Raw genomic sequence first — 20703 nt, 5'->3', positions numbered from 1 at the left:
GAACTGCCATATTAACAAAATATCTGTTTTATTTGAAGAGAGAGATTATTCAATCAAAACAAAGATAACAAGAGCATTCCTCATTTGAATTCCAGATGATGCAAGAATAATGTTACCTTCGACTTGCTCAGGTGCAAAATTGGTAATAAACAGAAGAGACAACCTTACGTACTATCCCAGCATTTCTGTCACTTCATGATCCATTTCAAATATGTCATTCTGAAAAATATTATACATGGCATATTTGCTGAGGTACTTTGGAAAGTAGCACTGGGGTAGTAGCTAAGCAGATTGAGGAAATCCCCTGGAATTTGAATGTTGAGACCATGCCTGGGCATTGCCTAACACTAGTGTTCCAATTGCAACTTCAGGTATTGTTTTCATCTAATAATGCTCCAGGCAGTTTTCAATGAGACAGTGGAGAATACAGTAACTGTACAGGAGCACAGTTCAGGAGTTGGCATCTCTTTGGGTACACAGCATCACAAAATGGTTGAGTTAGAAGGGACCTCTGGACGTCATCCTCTTCAACCACCCTGCTCCAGCAGGGTCATCCAGAGCTGGTTACCAAGGACTGTGTCCAGACTGCTTTTGAAGATATCTGGGGGTGGAGACTTAATTTGCACCAGTGCTCAGTCACCCTCCCACTGAAAAATTGTTTCCTGATGTTCTGAGGGAATGTCCCGTTTTTAAAATTGTGTCCATTGCCTCTGGGCACCACTGAAAAAAGCCTGGCTCCATCATCTTTGTACCCTTCCTTTCGGTATTTATATACATTGGAAATGTTCCCATGAGTCCTCTCCAGGCTGAACAGTTCCAGCTCTCTCAGTCTCTTCTTATGGGAGAGGTGATCCAACTTGTTTGTCTGATTGACACTCCTCTGGGCTCTCCTTAAATGCTCTACAATTAAACATTTTGGTTAAAAACAATGTTTTCCAGTTAAAACTCTCTAATTTGAAGACTTTCTTCCTTGTTTTCCCAGTCATTGTTACCAAAGCAGTTCTGTGTTGGCATTTAAAAAAAGCCTGTTTTCTTCCTTTCCCCTCCATCTTCCTTTTTCTCCTATTTCAGATGGTCCCTTGCACCAGATCAAAGTGATGAAACACATCATGACTTGGTAAAGAAATTTTGATTTAATGCCATCATTATTTCTGTGCCAGATATTAGTTCAAATGTCACAAAGCACTAAGAACAAGCCCTGTAACTTTCACCCAAAAACAGAACTCTGAGGATAAATGGGAAAAAAATAATTTGCCTAGGTTTTGAAGCAGAGAAGCAATTAAGAACATGAACCATGTTGTGGAAGATAAAAACATGGGTGAAAAGAGAACTACCCTGGGACTGGCTTCTGCTGAAAGCTGCAATCTGTCTGTATGTAGGAGGCCTTCGGAGTCTCCTGCCAGTGATAAAGATGCTTAAACCCGGGGGCAGATTTTTCGCTGATTCAGCAAAAAAAGATTCTTGCTCCACGGAGCAAAAGTGACGTCTCGGAGTGCCCTGGTTCACAGAAGTGTCCTCCTCTCCTCCACAGGGAGCCAGGGAGCGGGGGGTGCCCTCTGGACAGTTACGGCTGGAACAGGAGCGTGCGGCAGAGATAATTGATGTCATGCACTGCCATCTGCTGTGTCTCCTCTCACACTACCACGTGAAACCCAAGCCTGGAAGAGATGGAGCTTGAGACAAAGCTATCACTGCACGTCGTTCTCACTGAGTTTCAAGAAGGGATTGCATAAGGGTATGGACAACAGATACAATGCACAAATGGATTCAAAAGGCATAGACGTCCTCTAAAGGTCCCAAGTTTTGCACAGCAGAGGAGACTGTCCATATTCTTTCTTTTGGAAAATAAGGGTTTGATGTGTGCTAGCACATCAATGAGTGAAAGCACATATAAACTAGAACAATTTTCAGTGCCATAAGATGCTTTAAGAATATTTGGATGTGCTGCTTTTATCCTATCTGAAAATTTATGTTAACCCCCAAGAGTGAGACTCAGAAAACCTGTCAAATTTATTTGCATATATTCCAGCTCAGAACCTCCCCAGGACAGCAGCTACACTCTATTTATAGATAAAAAGCTAGTTGATAATCTGAGGGAGCAGCTGGCCTTTTGAAGTGCTAAGAGCAGACCACAAAGTGTTACAGGGGAATTGCAGAGTGAGAAAAGCCATGGACTCAGCACAGTGCAGGACTTGGTGAAGGAAAAAGGAGTTTTGTCATGGAAGCCTTGGGAATTTTTGCACCCCTACCCCTACCCCTACTCCTGCCAGCTTCAGTAGGACACATGATGGCACCACATTCTTCTCTCTGTAAAACAGGTATAATCCAGTGGTACCTTAGTGCATCACATTGTATCTCTCCTTTCTCCAAGAAAGGTATAACATCTGCTCATTTAAAACCTATTCCTGCTTTCCATCCAGGCCTTGTAACCTCTCCATACATACTACCATGGCTCTACCCCACATATTTTGTAGTCCCACCTGTTTCTTATCTGTCTCATGGTATTTTTTCTCTAACTGAACATTGTAATTATATGGAAAGAAAAAACAGGAAGAATTCCTATTGAAAAACCAAAATTTCCTTACCTACAGGACCCACTCTGCCTGGTTCTACCAGACTTCAATCTTATTTTTGCATCAGGGCAGAGAAGGTTAAGTGATGAAAGTTGATTCAGCATGTACTAAGAATGAGTGATCATTTTTAAGCTATCTTATCTTCATTATTCTTTCTAATATTTCTTCATCCTGTCTTGGTACCTCAATTCCTGAAATCTTCTACAGTCAAAAATTATTTGCCATTCTTACCAGGGTATTACATTATACAGGTGGGTTTGTTTCCTCAGTATAACACCAATGACTCTGTGTGGACAATAACAGCTCCTCTGTTGTGATACCTTTTCGAGTTTGTGGTACATGGCATTATCACACTTAACCTGGATACATATGAACTACAAGAAACTGCAATCCAAGGATGTATGATGGCCTGGCAATCCACACCAGGGGAGTTATGTGCACTTTTATCAGGATGGAGCTATGCATCATGTATAGCCCCACAAAGTATGCCAAGATTCCATTGCAACACAGTATTGTCATGATTGCTCTGGCATTATCACATTTGCAGATATGGAAACATATTGAAAGGCTGAAATAGACCTCAAAATGATGATGATAAATCAGAGGCACAGTCCAACAGAAATATAATATTCAAAGGAGATGTGCAGAATTCACTGTAGTTAGACTGTCAGATGCACAGGTGCTGGATGGCAGATGACTAATCAGTCCTGAAAAAAAGAAGCTGGCAGTTACTCTGGATCACAAGCTGAACATGAGTCAACAACATCATGCTCCTGGAAAAAAAAAAAAAAAAAAAAAAAAAAAAAAAAAAAAAAGAGAGAGAGAGAAACATCACACTGAGGTGAAAAAATAGAAAATTAGTCTGCAGCATTGGCAGGATCATCTCTTCATCCTCTTCATCCTACACAGCTCTGGCCAAATTTCAGCTGGGGTATTGCACTGCATGCTGCTCATAAAGAAAAATTCCAACTTTTGGGCAGGAGTCCCTAGAAGACTGATGATTGAATGAGGTCTGGAACCGAATCTGTGAAGAAGAAAAGAAGATATATGCAGCAACCTGTTCATCCATAGCAGAAAAGAGTCCAAAGGAACATGAGAACACTACAACAGGTGCTCAGCAAAACTATGAAATTGCCATCTTTGAGGATCTGCAGCACCTGATTGAATGACATGTGACTCAGCCTGCAGTCCCAGCAACTCAAAAATCCTGTAGGACTGGAGCACTTCTCCTGTGAAGACATTCTGAGAAAGTAAGGAGCCTGGAGAAGAGAAGGTTGTAAGACCTTGTAGCAACCTTCCAACACTTTAAGGGGACCTATAAAGAGAACCAGAAAGGAACACTTGATCAGCAACTGTGGTGATAAGACAAGGAGAAATGAGTTCAAACTGAAATAGAGGAAATTCAGGTTGGGTATACAGAAGAAATTCTCCTATTGTTAGGATGTTGAACACTGGAACAAGTTGCCCAGAGAAGTCATGGGTGCCCCATCCCTGGAAGTGTTCAAGGCCAGGTTGGATGGCGCTCTGAGGAACCGAGGCCAGTGGAGTTTGTCCCATCTCATAGCAGAGGGTTGGAACTAGATCATCTCTTATGTTCCTTCCAACCCAAACCATTCTATGATTCCATAGCATTGGGAGGAAGGGCTCCATATCTTAGAGTTTTGGGGTTGGGAATGTTTGATTTTGTTTGGTTTTGCAGGCTAGGGTTCTGTTTGGATTTTGATTTCTAAAAAAAAGTCTCTGTTGGCAAGAACAACTCCCTTGCCATCCAGAGGTATTTGCAATAGAGATTTATACCAAATTGCACAGAGTGAAATCTGTGTAAATACTAGCAGCAGACACCCCCCAGAGAGGCGTTTCACTGAAAGTGCAGACTGCAATGCACATTAAATACTCCCTTGTTTCTACCTTGTTAGTAACCAAACTTAGCAGTAATGGAACTTCTGCCCTCATCTGTAGGACATAGCCCTAGAAAATTCACCACACTGGGTTTTTCATTCCTTTCACATGTTTCCCCCCAAGGTAAAAGCTCTATTTTGTCTTGTTTACTGCTGATCACAGTCTTTATCTTTAAAGAAATCTGTTTCTCATTGTCATGGTATTTAGTTCTATTGTGTGTGTGCTACATTCCTTGTTAAAAATTTCTTGTAAGGACCCAGTGGCTGACATTGATTTTTTTTATTTCTTTGGGGACTGAGGAATGAACATATGTAAAAAATTAAACTTTAGAAAAATATTCAAGAGCAGTGGTCACCCAGTGCTGGCATAATGCCAGCCTTGACACTATCTCTAACTCACTGGCAAGCTGTTTTCAGGGATATTTCTGATATAATTTCTTTACATCCATTGCAAAATTCCTTTTTATAAGGTGTAAGGTTCTATACTACAGCTCTGGGAGCTATATTAAAGGATCTTATAATAGGACAGAAACAACAAGATAGCTAGAAAGCTGGAGTAGAAGCTAAATATTTATAGGAAAACCAAAGGGATTCCACAGAGATTGCCTTTCAGTGGTTTCATGTATTGTGTATGTTAAAAAAATCCATCTGGAATACCAATAAGCATACCAAATAATACAACAGAATTTGGTTAAATAAGAAAACCCCCAAACATGGGGGCAAATTCCTCTGTATAAAGATCCCTCTTGTCTTCAACAAGTCAACATCAAGTACCATCCTGGCACTCACTTGTTTGTGCCTAGATTTATCTCTCTTAGCAGAGACAGGTACAGTGCACAGTCACCATGAGTTGTTTAAAGGGGTTGTGTCTTGGGTTGAAAAATGTAACCAAAAATGTGTATTCTGTTTTCATCTACGGAAACCGGTTGGGAGATATTGTTCTTTATCTCTTGTAACTGTAGGGCGTGAAGAAGGAGGATGCCTTCTGTTAATGGGACACCGGATAACACCAGATAAGGCAGTGCCTTGTCTCCTCCTCCACCCATCCTCCTCCACCCATCCTCCTCCCAGGGATATCACCTGTGAATGGGCCATTTAAGGCCTCTCACATGACTGATAGCATTACCTCATTCCATTGTGAGATGCTCCACCCAGTGGGAGGAGCCAAAGCCTTTCCACTGGCATAAAACCAGCAATCCCAAACACCAAGGGAGCCTGTTTCCACTGGATTCCCAGAGGATGGCTGGACCCTTTCTTGAGGATTATCTCTATCCAATGGAGCCACAACTGTCACTCCAGAAGGACGTATTTCGGGCTGCTTCCAACACCCTGACCAACAGAATGTCAGGTTTGCATTGTGGCTCTGTCAGTAGTCCTTTGTACTATTGCGTTTATCTTCTTTTTACCCTTTCTGCAGTTTGTTTCTTCTCTCTCTATTAAATTGTATTTGTGACTTGGAGTCTTGCTGGTCTTGCTTTCAAACCAGTACAGGTTGGAAGGAGAAAGGCAACAAAACATGATTTTTTTTTTCCAACTGGGATGATGTGCATTTTCCTATGTCAAGTATAGAAAGATCTTAGAAAGACACTAAGCTCCTGCTCTAACTGCTGAATTCAGTGCCTAGAGGTGGTGAGAATAAATGCAGCCCACAGGTCTATTTACAACACATGGAGCAGCCTTTAAAAAGGCTGGAGGTTTATGCCTCGGTTAATGCAGCCTCTTGCAAAAGCTGAGCTCTCACCTCAGTTTTAATGCAACCTGAAGGAAGCAGAATAAGGCTTTAAAACTGTGTAAATTTGTGACAGAGAAAATGAGAAACGTATATTTTGGTTAACATAAAAAAACTACCTTACATACACCCATGAAAAATACAGCCAGACATTGCTATAGATCCAAAACAAAGTGGAAAGCAATTTCCCTCTGGGTTGTCAGCATCCATCTTCAGCTGTCCAGTTGTTTTATATCTGAATAAGAAAACCTCCATTTATCTATGTAGTCACTCTGACAACAGGGCTTTTACAAAATCTCTCCTCGTGTTGTTGTCTCTGTGCTCCACCTGGTTCCACTTTGGTTCATTAGTGAGGAATGACACCCCACGGGGTGGTTTCCAGCAGTGCTGCTCCTTTCCTCACAGAGCAGGGCCAGCTGCTGTCCTGCATCCTGCCATGGCAGGGCAGGCTGTTGCGTGAGGTTGTGGTGCTGGGCTCTGACAATAGGCAGGAACTACAGCTTGCAGTTTTGCCACTGGCCTAATTCCAAATATCCTCAGCACTGACACAGCACCCTGGCTGTTTAACTCTCTGGGGTAAAAAATTTACTTCCAACTTACCTAAACTTACTTGGTGATGTTGAACAAATAAAACAAACCCTCAATAGACTATTTTTCAACACCGTTCATGTCTCTGTATGCTGTAAATACTGTGATGTTTACTGCAGGGAAGCTGAAATTATGGAGACACCATCAGAGAAAATGAAAGGAAAATATCAAAGCATGTGTTCAAAAAATCTACTTGACATGTTTGCAAATAGATTTTCAAAACTTTTCAAACTTTTTGTGGTTGAAATTATGGTTGTTATTAACAGCCAGCACATGTTTATCATGAGCAATAAGATCAGAACAAAATTAGGTAGTTCCTAGAATAGAAACTTAAATGTGACAGCAAAATACCCCAAGAGAGGCTGATCCTCTTTTTGGAGAGTGGTTTCTAAGAGTAAGGGCAATACCCTGCAACTGATTTTCCTTGTACATGCTCATCACCAGAGGGAAGCAGTTATCTGGTGGTTGGTCTGCAGTGGAAGAAGACAAAGGCAAGCCACAGATAAAGGGTGCAGATGGATAGGCACCACCCTTGCTCAGGTCAAGGCATTAGCCTGTGAGTGGGGGCCAATAACATGCAAGACCAGGTACAGGCACAGGTTTAACCCAGCTCAGGCAAGGACCAGCTTAAACACAGCTTCCAAGGCAAGGTGGGGGAAGCTGCAAACAAGATTTGTCTTGAATGAAGCTGGGTCATGTCCCCTGTGGCTGCCAGGCAGGATGCACTCCATGAAAACCTGATGTAACTGCTGAAACCTCTGCTGTGGTAGCACACAGGGGTAGATTTTAGGGTGGAGCCTTGTGTATTGTTAGCATTGATGAAGTACCATGTGAGACAGCTCACAGGCTTCCTGGTGGCCAAACACTCTCAACTAAAAGATATTTTGCATATATCTGAGCTAGCATTAGTTCTTTTCCCTAGTTTCTCGTGCTTCAGCAAGAAATTTGACTGTTCTGAGATACTGCAAGGAAGACTGCTCTAGTGCTTTGACAGCTGTGAAATACATCATGCTGTTTTCACAAATGGCTTGTCACGGCCTTTGCTCAGATTTCCCAACTAAATTTTGCAAACTCATGAGTCTTTGATAAGTATCAAATTACATAAGAGCTTATCTCTAAGGAGCAGATGAGCCCTTTGATATCGGTAAGTTTATTACCTGATGCAGGATTTATTGAGTGCTTCCACAAGAGTTCTTCACCCCTCCTTACTCTCAATGCATTAATATACCTTTTAATATATAAAAACTGGAACACACTGCACATGAAGCCTTCAACTGCTCCATCCTAGAGAAAAATTTGCACTCTTCCAGGATCCTTCCATCTATCCTTCATCTCCATCAAAAGCAAACAAACTTTCATAGTGACTGCTGCCCATCAGGAATCAAGTAGTTGCCTCCTTTCATAAACAACAGTCAACTTTAATCAGCCTTTAATCTGTCAGTAGCCCTTCGATAAGAAAACTACCCATTTATGCTTCATTAATCATGTTTCAGCAGAGCAGGTCAGGATTTGCTAGCTCTGTGAGCAGAAGCAGACTCTTGAGGGTTTTGTTTTGGGGTGTTTTTCTAAGGCCACAAAAAGGGAAAAAGCATGAGTAGGTGTATGAACATGGAAGTGTGTGAGTGAAATCCACACGAGTTTGCCAGCTGGAGGAGAGGCATTACTCTGCCTTGCATTACATTACATTGCATTCCTGAGCAGATATTAGAAAGAACCACAGCCATTTTTCTTAACCCCCCATTACATCTCTTCAGGCTGCACTGGACTTTACACTTTCAGAAAACCTCAAGACATAGAAACAGAGCAAGAAAATAGAAAAGCTTTCAAAAACAAGCTTTAGAAAATGGACTTTCAGTTTATGCTTCTACTTTGCTTTTGGGGGCGTTAACATTTTTGGAAAAAGGAGTCCCCACAAGCAATTTTAGTTGCTTCAAAAGACAGACATTATATTAGATAGCTAAGTTAAAACTCTTATTTAAAAGACTAAGTGAATTTTTTCTACTAGCTTCTGATCCATCTCAGTTTTTGTACGTTCATACCTAAGAAAAGCCTGACCTAACTAGACACACTTACTGGAATCATTGCAAAGCTCCCATGATTGTCACAAGCATGTGTAATAACAAACCACAAGGATCAGAATGTGACCCAGAACATAAACTAAGAAAAGCAAAAAGCTAAAAAAAAAAAAAGAAAATCTGTGCTTCTCTTTCATCTTTTGATGTTCCACAGCTTCCATGAGAGCAAAATGAAGACTTACAGGTTAGTATTGTTTTAAGGGATTTTTGAATTTTGGAAATACATTAAGTGCTCCGCATGCTTTTGGCTTGGCTTTGTCAGAGTCACTGATGAATCTTTCCTGAATTACCACTTTTGTTTTGCTCTTGAAGCAAGTGCCCCACAACTCAGTGATCCTGTCTTTCTATCTTTGCCTACATAGAGCAGTAGCAGGTTGGGTAAACTGCAATAACTTCCATGTTGTTTTTTAAGATGCTGAGAAGTACCACTTTGGTGGCTGTGCCTGATTAACTATGCAGTTGGAATCAACAGAGGAGAGAAATCTCAAATAACAGAGTGATGTATTTCACTGGCATATCTGATATAGCTACAGCAGCAGGATGCAGACAGACTCAAGAGGTCATCTCCACAGGCTGGTGGGAGGCAGCTCCCCTCCCTCTGAACACAGAGCACACCAACATCAGTGACAGAGATGATCAATAAGACTCACAACCTGAAAAATACCTGGGTGCCTGCCGAGAGAAACTCACCTGAACCAATTTTCGTGCTGGCCTTAGGATGAGATGACTCACTGCAGTTCAGCAAGATAAACCCCACTTTGTACACCTGAAAACTTGCACTTGTTCCCTGGTGGTACCCTGTGAGCTGGTGGAGGATCCCACCCCAGCCAGAACACCCCTGTTTGACATGCAAACAACCCTCAACACATCACAAACACCTTCCCCTGTTTCTCTCACTGCCAGACAGAATCTAAGCTTGACAAAGCAATATCAGGAGTGGAATCATCTCTAACCATACCATCCCTGGCTATCAAAAGCATCCACCTCCCCTCTCCCTAGCAGCAAAGCCCTCCAAAACAAAGGGTGGCTCACAGCAAACTCAATAAGCAGCATTTTATGTTGCAGGATTCATCAAAATCTCATATTTCCAGAGGTCATCTCTCTGTGCTAGCTCCCCACAGGGTGCAGTTCAGAGGGAGAGTCACCATTCTGGTGACTTCCTTGCAGGCAGCTTTGACAGCCCATCTCAGTGCAGTTTCCCTGGCAGCCCCAAAAGCTGTCAGCCCTCGGAGAGGTGAAGGGTGGCAGCACTTGCAGGCTCAGGCTGCACAGGAGGAGCTCACTTCCAGGCATGCATGGCCTCATGCCTGGGTGCCCTTGAAGCAGCATATCAATCTCTTATCCCCAGTGTCACAAACCCCTTGCTCTTTTACTCTTAATGTTCACACCCTCTCTCCCAAGAGTAAGAAACCACTTATCCCTGGGAATCAGCAATTAAAATCACTGGCCATTTCTCATCTGATGTTTAATGCTGTCCCCAGCGATATCCATTATTTTCCTCAAGCCTCCTACCCAGCCACAAGCTCAGCAGGCACCACTTGCCCCTCCTTTTTCCCCAGACAGGTAGGATCAGACCTCAAGGCCCTGCTGCCCCAGCCTCCCACCCCAGGCTTGGCCCTGGCACCCCCTACCCCTGCTCAGGCCTCCCAGTCCCAGCCTCCTGCCTTATGCTGGAGATACTGCAGAGGTTCAGTCCAAACACCCTGCTGGAAGTCAGGTCCATCCACGTGCTGTGGCCTGTGTCACTATCTAGCCCATCAGTACCTGCTAGTGCTTGCCACTCATTTTCAGGCAGCATTTCACATTATTTACAATTCTGTTATTTCATTACCAGCAGTAAAACACTTTGACAGAAGTCACTTCACACCGTGTCTCCACTGAAGTTCACCACTGGTACTTCTGAGATGAAGGGCTCAGAGTTTGCAGCAATGGGTCAGCTGAGAGTTATAGACCTACAGATAGTCACATATTAATTTTGCATTATGGGAAATGGTGAAAAAGCTCTGACATTTGCTACTACTACATCTAAGAAAAAATGTAAACTGATGGAAAGCCAAAGGAAACACAGATGGGTTCTGTTTAATATGATGCCATATTGCAATTTAGAAAGGTCTTGTGCTGTGCTGTCTGACATGCTTCACTTGGAAATGAAAACTCCTGGATTCCTCTCGTTTCCTCTCCCTTTAGCTAATGGCAGCAAACATTTGAAGCAATTGCTCTCCCTAAGCTTCACTCACTGTTAAATTACAGACAATTTACAATGGGGGTCAGAGCCATGGAAGACTGTTTCCATGTTCGATCTGGCACCCTGCTGAAGCTAATGAATCAACAAAATTTCATAAAATTTATTTTATTAATTTATCTTTCTTTTTTTTTTCCCTGAGGAAAAAAGGCTAAGTCATTACAGACATTTTTAAAGGGACTAAGTCCTTGCTAAAGTCATTCTGAGCTGCGTGAAAAAGAACAGAACAAACTTTGTAACAGATATTTCAGAACTGGTGGAAATACAAGAGCATTTGCCATGTTTGGAGATCTATATTCCTGTGCTCTGTGTAAACTGTGCACCTTATTTCTGCTGACCTTAGACAGGATGCACAAGGCAGATTACAATCCTAATGATGTTTTAGTTGTCCATGTCCAATAATGCATAGCTACACTTAGGTGCTGCATAACCATCAAGGTACTGAAACTGCCTCCTCAAAACAATCCCCACTCAACACCTTTCCTTCAGCTTTTTCCATGGAGGGTACATGGTTGGCTGTCATTGGTGCTGCTGTGTTTGTACTTGAGCCCCAGAAGATTTTCAGTGTTGGTGACCTCTCTTCTGTTTCCCAGGCTCCAACCTGCAGGGCACTTCCAGACTGTGAGCAACCACTTCAGACATGCCCATATCACACAGCAGCTGCTGTGGACAGTTGGAGAAGGTGAAAGTTTAACAGGAAAGTTTTGCAGATATGAATGCCTAGCAGAAGGCTCTCTGCATGTGAAACCTGTAAATGAAATAGAGATGGAAGCAAGTTTTTGATTAGAAGAGTAAAAGACGTTTAAAATAAGGATTGCTGAACTATCAGTTGTTACTGAACAACCGAGAGAACAAAGGTTAAGACAAGTTGGAAAGAGATTTTATGACTAGAGCAAAGGATATGTTGACCACAAACAAATAAGATGCTCTTACCAAGCAGAAATAGGTCTTAGAAAAGCAAAATATACTATAACCAAACAAACCCCATGTTTTTACCAAGTAGAGAAAAAGTGTAGGAATTTTCCACTGCAAGAAAACAGAAAAACAACTTTGGGTTTAAATTGTAACATACTAATTTGAGGTGATTGGCTTGTACTAACCATAATATGGTAATGATATTAGTCGTAATAGGCTATAGGTAAATGTAAAGATATTGTGGATAATGCTGATTGGTTTCTATGTATTAAGATGTTCAGCAAATAAAACTATATAATGCATTGTAACTAGAACCAAAGTGACTTCAGACTTCAAACTTCAGGCTTCACGCTTCAGGTATGCCTTTAAGCTGTAGCTGGCAGCTTTTAGGGTGGGCTCTGTATCACCCACGACCCAGGACTGCTGTAACCTCATCTCTGCAATAAAACAGCATTTTGGAACAGAGTCGCCTGGAATCCTGCATCTCTCTCTCTGACCTCTCTGCACCAGGACTTCTCCTACAGTGGGCCATCATTTCCCCTGAGTACTCCTGTTGACACAGTACTGATACATCTCAAGTAAAGCTGTAATGACTCTTTTGCAGAAGGGATTTTGATTAGCAGCTCTGTCTCTTCATGGTATTTTTCACACAGCTAGTTATCTACCAGGTGTCTCATGGCCAGCCAGCCACCTGCACAGTAGGTTAGCACTGACATTGATTGTCCAGATTTGCTGATAACTGCAGCACTGAGACATGTACAGAGTTGGCAGAGCTGACTCTAAGTAAGAGGGCACTTTGTAGCAAATTTTATGAAGATTCTAAGAAGATCTCTCTGAAGGGCAACAATCACGTTTGTGAATTTGCATAAGATTTACAGGAAAATTGAGATGCTGGTATATCCAGACATTTTTAAAAGGTCATTAAAAATTTCCATTACTGAGGAAGTAATTTAACTATAAAGGTTTGAGGGAATTTCATCAGAAACAAATAAAGAAGGAACATTTAATATCGGATTAAAATAATGTGAGACCATTTTGCACCACATGGGTGACATCTGACTGCACTCCCAAAGCACTATTGTGGGCAGTTCACCTGAGAAAATGTCTATAAATCATAATTCACAGAAAAAAACTCAACAGTGCTAAAAGAAAAGAAAGGAATTTTATCCAGAAATTAGAATTATGTGAGCAGCTCTTCACAATGAGGAAAAGATAGCACAACATGGAGTAAACAATATTGTAAAAATGGCACATTTGGAAAATATTTGAAGCAGAGAAGGGAAGGGTTACAATGGATTACATATGATAGATCAGAACAAACTGAATGGCCTGGTCCTCCATTAAATGAAAAAAAAAATAGCTAGTAGCAGTTGGCATTTGCAAGGGCAATTCATTTAGTACCTTATTTTTTCTCCAATCTTTCTGCTTCTATCTTCATTAAGAAAGTAAACTGGGCTCAGGTGGCTGACACAATTAACATCAGTGATAAAGTGATAACAGTTCAGACTAGAACAAAGACAAGCCAGAGATCACCTACCTAGGATACACAAACACTTAGTCCCACTTCCACCATCTCTAACAAACTCAGGGACACGAATGACCTAGTCTTTACACCTTTCAAAATTCATGGTGAAAAAGAAATACCAGAGCCATCCAAAAGCCCATTACAGTACCCACATTTGAGAACAAAGAAAGGGCACAAAAAAAGATATTGTAGAATGATTGTCATGCCAGGATAAATACTGGAAAATATAAACAAGACTTTTGAGACAATAAGACATCAAGCTGATATTTGAGACAATAATCATCAAGCTGATATAAATTGTTTCAAGACCAAACTGTGAAAAATAACAATATATGAATTCTCAACATGAAACTGGCAAAAGGAATGAATCTAATTCTTGTGATACCTTTGTGTAAGAAGAGCAGTGAATAATGTAGTAATGTTACTCATTGAAACCACAAGATTTCATTTCCCATTATGAAATCATAAAATGAAATCTCAAAATGAGGGAATGAAGTGAAATGAACAGACTGGATATGACATATGCCGAAATGAAATGCAATTGAAACAAATTAAGAAAATTTGAAAATGGAGTGCATACAGTTAATTGTAATGGGATCACATGAGATGCAGTGAAAAGGACCAAAACACGCCATTGAAATTTTGAACTCTGGGGAAGAATTGAAACAAACAGGCAGGAGAAGACCTATGATGAAATGAAATTTTATTGAAAAAAAAAAAAAGGAAAACAAAGAAAATTCATAATTCAAAAAATGAATACCATTAAATGGAATGGGATGACATGAAGTGCAGTGAAATGGACTGAAATTATATTGCTGAAATGATATTAATTGAAATCACAAGATTTTATTTTCTTTCATGAAATAAATATTCATGGAAGGAGAAGAAATCTCGAAATCATGTAACAAAGTGAAATGAACACAGCAAAGAGGAATTATAAAGAAATGGAACACAATCAAAAATAAAAGAAAATTCTGAACTAAAGTGAAAACTATTCAGTGAAATGGGATTGACCCTCTTCAAGTCACGTACAAAACTTGACCCTGTTCAAGTCACATACATACAGCAGAGCCTTTGTCAGCCTTAGTTGGCTTTACTGAGAAACTGAAAGCACAGTGTCATCATCAGTCTTCATTGTCTCTAAGAGAGATGCATGATCTGAGAGTTATAAAGATACCAAACACTGGATGAAGCTTGCAGGTTTGTTTTATTCCTAGTTCAGACTTCATTGTGTGCAGACAAGAAACAAAACATGGAGAAGGCAAGCTGCAAATTCCGAACCATATTAGTGACTTCCACAGTTTTAATTTGTGTTAATAAGTTAATTATAAATGCATTAGCGTGAAATTATACCATTTGCATTAGGAATTACATAATGTTAGTTTTGTGACTGATGTAAAACAGTCAGAGAACCCACTTGAAGTTTTCCACGTGGAAGGGCAATTGTTTTGCACAGTTGTTACTGGTTATCTCTATTAGCTACATGATCATCTACCCTGGAGTGCTAGTACTTCAGCATGGTGAAAAGGATTATTTTGCTAAATTCAAATTCCAACAGAAACTGTGAGTGGTTTCATTCCCTTTCCATCCCTTTTCACAACAATCCTATTTCTTGGTCCTTCCTACAGCTGGAACATGTCTGTATGTCAGCAGTGGGAGTTTGGCTTTATAAATTATCCTCTCCAGGCCCCCTGCCTTCCCAGAGCATCCTGGTACCTCTGACAATAGACATGACAGTCAAGGAAAAACCCATGCTTCACTGGACCATAGAAAATAAATTAAACATGTTGTTAATTTCTGATTTATAGGTATTTCAGTAGGCAACTATTTTTGTAGACCACTGTGTCGTTTCTTCAGAGTTTGAGGAGGGGGACATAACCTAACCCAGAATGCAGGGCAATGCAGACAGAGCCTTTGCTCTGAACTAGAATGAGAGAAGCACTCAAATAAGAAAGCTTATTTTCAGCAGGTTTTGCAGTCTGCACAGACTAACAACTTCTCTAAAGCCTCCTCTCTAATGGCTTTTTCCAGCATGTTGTTGGACCCATTTATCTCTTTATAAAGTCATATCCATTTCTAGAAAAGGCTTTCCACCAAGTCCCCCACATAAAGTGATTTATTTTTATATTAGTACTGTTATTTCTATCTAGCCAAAAGAGAAGGGTACATGTCAGACCTTATGCATGAGCTGGTGCAGCCCCATAACCTTGAGCCAAGGAGAAGAGGTGGTGACAGTGAGGCCTCAGCTGAACATTGTTCTGTTTTGTCTCTCCCCTCATTCATCCCCCTTGTGAAACCAATAAAATGTTTTAACCTGTCTTTCAAACTGCTTTTGCACACAACTGAGATGATGTTGTGGAAGCATTGCTACTGATATGGTTTGCCTGAAAGTGCCTGAACAGATGATGTATCATTTGGAATAGTCTCAGGTGAGCTAATATCCAAGACGAGTCATTAAATTGCAGTGAGAGAGAGAAACGCATTAACCCTTTGACACTCTCCAGTAAACCTTTCTCTACAAGATTTTTGTTTAAAAAAAGGGAAGCAGATGTAAGGGTGAGAGAGCAGGTGTTAGAGCAGGTGTGGGACTAAATGGGATACAAGCAAAAAAACTCTGGAGGATTAAATCTGACCTGGGAAAGAACTACCGAAACCCAGTTGTAATAAGGAAGTAGAAAAAGGCACAAATTGAGAGTTAATAAAAATATAGTAGTCATGCTACAAAAATTTCACATGACACAGAAAGAGAGACAGAGCTGTTTTTCTAACCATCATCACTTGCATGTTCCTCTTGTCCAGAGCTGCCTGTCTCCTCTTTCAAGAAGAATCTGTAGGTATAAATTCAGTAACTCAGACAGAAAGATCAGCTCAGCAGGAAATAAATGGTATTCCATTACTCACTTAGCTGGGTTACTCACTAGATCAGAAAACAAAAGTGAAAATAATTTTTTAAACAAACAAACAAACAAAAAAAAATTCCATAAATATTGGTAAATCTCATTTGAAATTCTTCACAGTTACAAAAGCAGTTTAAGGGCTTAAAAAAGCTACAGTGCAAAGAAATTCTTGACAGGTCCATATCTGGGAGTTTTTACATAAAAATTCAACCCTCCATAGCATAGAAATTAAAACATACCAGATGTTACAGGGATTTGACATAGTTCAACAAGAGTAAAGTTACAAGTTTATTAACTACAGCAGCTGGTATTGAAGGATTTGTTAATTTTTTTATGTGACATAGAGTTGGTGGGTGCAAGCACACAAGGGACATGAAAAAATGTTGTGAAAGACCAACAAAATGAGAACTCATTAAAAAAAATTGGAAGAATGTGAAGTGTAAGGGGGTGTAATAAATTAAACGAACAGCAGAGGTCCTTGTTAAACAGCCTGCAGCCATACAAAGATGAAGGGATGTGATAAAGGATCATTTATTTAGTTTGTTAGCAAGGATTTTTAACAGCTTTTCTGAACTTCAAAATCTTTTTAAATTATGCCACTTGTGATTAAATCCATCTCCTTTGAACTGAATAGAATGTGGGCCCTGCAGAGCTGTCCCCAGCTCACACATTCCCTCAGTAGAGGTCCTGCAGTGAGACTGAGCTGGAACTTGGCAGCACTGGGGAGGGACTGCTCTCCAGACACACACATGAGCCCGTCCTGGAACCTATTAAAAAAACATTCACATGGGTGATTAACTTATATTTAAGCAATTGTTTTAATTAACAGGGTGGGTATAAAGAAGTTGCATCTTTAGATTTCACAACCATGTTTATCTTAAATGACACCCTAACGCCTATTAGTTTCTCTTTTTTTTCCCTTGAGTACTTGAGAGAAGGGGTATGTAGAGTGGTTTTGTTTCAGAGTAGGCAGAGTTTTTCAATTAATAGCTTTTAGGAACAGCAGGCCTCACTGAGACATACTACTGTGCAGATGGTGGCATTCAAAATGTAATTTAAGTCAAATGTAAAGGCAAAAAAGAAGAGCATGGGTTTGTTGATACGACATAAACTAGGTTGTATTCCATCTGTCTGCATTGCATGTATATGCAGATAGATCACTTTTTCATGGAAAATTATATATAGATAAATACATTCCTGGCATATAAGCATCTGAGAGTAGCAAAGTACAGCAAATTCAAGAAAATAACTTAGTAGAAGTGTGAAACAAAACTATGTCAGCAGGCTGGAAGTCCCAACTTCTACCAGTCTAAGCTTCAAGTTCTGCAGCCTGCATTTCACTTTATGGCATTCCCAAGCCACCACCATTCGAGGTTCAAATTTTACTCACTTTAGGATTTATCCCTCTCAGCCTTTACCAGCCCAAGAGGAGAAACAAGTAATACTCAGTTTGGGTAAATTCTGGCAACATTTTCTGCAAAATCTGGAAGTTTAAAGCACACGTCATAGACGGCAGTGACAGTACAGCTTGTCTGTTAGTAATTCTTTTTCCTACCCAGTGAAAATCTGACCAAATTCAGTCAAGTTACAGACCCTTCAAAGGTACAGTTTGTGCATGTCCAATAGAAGCCACTTTCACCTTTGCAGCTGAAGAATGTGAACACCACACAAAGAGGCATAAACTGCACTATTGAGGTACTCCTGAGGGTCCAGGAACCTCAGCTGAGAGGCAGATTTCTGTATGTTTTCATTGGTCCTCCTGCTGGGTCTACGCAGAGCAGAAGAAAATGCCTAACCCCATGATGCAAAGAGAGATTGGTGCTATCTGTGTCTGACCAGACACTCAGAATCACAGACATTTTCGTTTTAACCTTTGTAGCTGTTCCACATTTACAGAGCTGGTTCATCTGGCCAAGTTGTTACAAAGCACAGTTACAAACTGAAAAACCAAATTATTGACTAATGAGTGTTACAGAAAGCCCTGGAGAAATAAAATGCTCAACTAATCTACAGCATGCATTTCAATGGTGTAGGATTTGTGCAGTGACTTCTACTACGGTGGTGCTCTTGAAGGGCTAAGTAGGTGCAGAGCTGCATTGTGTTGAGTTCTGTGGTTGAGATCCCCTCTCCCAGCTAGAGGTGCCCATATGTCTATTTATAAACTGCTCATAATCCTGATTCCGTAAGAAAATGCTGTCCCATTCAGTCCATTCAGACAAATTTTTGTCAGCTTAGGAAATTATGCAGACCTAGTTCTGAAAAGTGCAGTTTCACATAGGAATTTGCCCACCAATGTTTTCAGGCACAGTTATTATGATGTGGCACTTCTGAAACACAGGCAATACCAAACTTTGCAGCTGCTTTTAGTGGTCAAATAAGCTCAGGAAACCACCTTTAGCAAAGATGCTTTTGTGTAGCAGAATATGAAATAGTTGCAAATCAGTTTAGTTTTATTTATGTTTCATATCACTATAGGCAGAGAAGAGGCATGTTAAGAGTTGGAGTGACATTACACAGCTTCTAGAAAAAGTGTCAGTGACATTCTCAACAATCCCATTTACCATACCTAAGTCTGCAGAGTGGTTTACATCCATCCACAGTGTGTGTTTTCCAGCATAGGAGTTAAAATGAACTGTCTCTCTGAAGCACCAGCCTCATTGATTACCCAGTCAAATGAGGTTTGATTCAGCATATCTCCACTATAACTGCATCTCTAGTAAGCAAAAAAATATGTAATGATACTCTATCTTTCCTCTCAGTTTGCATATGCTAAGCACTGCCATCTTTTTTTTCAGTCACTTTTATTTCCTGTTTCCAAAAATTCTGTCACTCTGCTTTTATATTAAAACCTCCTTTAGAAGATTTCTCAAGTTTCAGAGTCCTCCCCCGACGATATGCAAACGCAGAACTACCACATGAGAGCACTGCCAGTGAGTTTAGCCAGGAACATTTCAAACAGGATGCAGAGCAAATACCTGAAAGCAATCTCCTGTCTATCAGTGTTTTGTATGACCAAACGATCCACTGATTTTCCAGCGAGAAGCTAAAGACCAGTGAGCAAAGTGATGACCTTTGATCCACATGCTGTGCCTTTAGCAGTGACTTACCACCCTGTACCAATGCATGCTCTGCCAACTAATCATGCAGAGATTTATGGTTGCTACACTTAAATCTTGGAAACTTGCCACATTTGTTAGGAAATTACAAAGGAAATTACAAACAGCTTCCCATATACATTAGTGTCTATTTTCCCAAGTAGCTTGGGATTCTTGAGTTTGGAGAAAGCTGAAAACTTCCTAATTTTTCCCATACACTAAGGTTTTGCAGAAAAATTTCATTTGCAACAAATAGCTTTTCTTTTGGATTTCAATATTATCTAGCAGAGGTAGACACATCTCTACACTATACCATTTTCTGTATCCTTATTTATTCCTGAATGTTAAACATCACTCTAGCCCCTCCCTCCCTCACTTAATGTGGTGTCACTTTTCCTGTTTCCAGAGTGACTGCTGGAGTTTTCCCGCAGCTGGACCAAGCGGAGGCGATGCCTGCGCCCTTCCGGGAATTGAAATCAATCCTCCGAAAGGTTCGCTGCTCTTTGTTCCATTTGTACAGCATCCTCCAGCCAGGGCTCTCTCCTGTAACTATGTAACTGCCCCACAAATCAAGGCATGAAGGTCTTCTTCATTCCAGAGACTATATTTGTTGCCAAGGAGGATCCCACACAAAGGCTGAGAATTTAATTTGGCTTGTTTTGGTTTTGTTTTTTCTTTTTAACCAGGCTGTACTGCCACAAACAACAATAGCAAGAGCAGGATCTGAATTTCTCCTCACTGTGTCATTTTAACCCTTAAATAATCATCTGATGCATGAGTTCAACAAGAACAGAATTTAATTGCACCAGAGGAATGATGGGAGACTATAATGTTTAACTAAACCCCAGATAAATAAGGGGGAAGCTTTATTTTATCAAATGGCACCTCTCTCTTTCAAGCAACTATGCATTTATTAGTATGGCTGCTTTTTCTGAACTTAATTAAATCAACAAGATCCCATATAAACTTGCACAGCTGTATTGCCTTCCTGCAGTTTCAAATATTTTTATAATCTTGGGTGGAGCGTGGGATACCAGGTGCTTCAGCAAGTAACTCTGAAAAGAGATGATTTTTTTTAAACTATGTTATACTCCCAAAGTGGAAATAAACATCTCTGCATTCCCATGACTAAAGAATCCTCTTTTAATCTTTACCAAGTAGCAATC

General features: G+C 40.5%; 1 long non-coding RNA gene across 1 annotated transcript in view; it reads right to left on the bottom strand.

The window, feature by feature from the left end:
• Nucleotides 1–20703, bottom strand: part of LOC134546752 (uncharacterized) — a 100160-nt gene that overhangs the window by 43094 nt on the left and 36363 nt on the right. The gene's annotated exons all lie outside the window — the stretch shown is intronic.

The sequence above is a fragment of the Prinia subflava genome, chromosome 2 (assembly GCF_021018805.1).
Source record: "Prinia subflava isolate CZ2003 ecotype Zambia chromosome 2, Cam_Psub_1.2, whole genome shotgun sequence".
In the NCBI taxonomy this organism is placed as follows: domain Eukaryota; kingdom Metazoa; phylum Chordata; class Aves; order Passeriformes; family Cisticolidae; genus Prinia; species Prinia subflava.
This window is presented reverse-complemented; position numbering and strand designations above follow the sequence as displayed.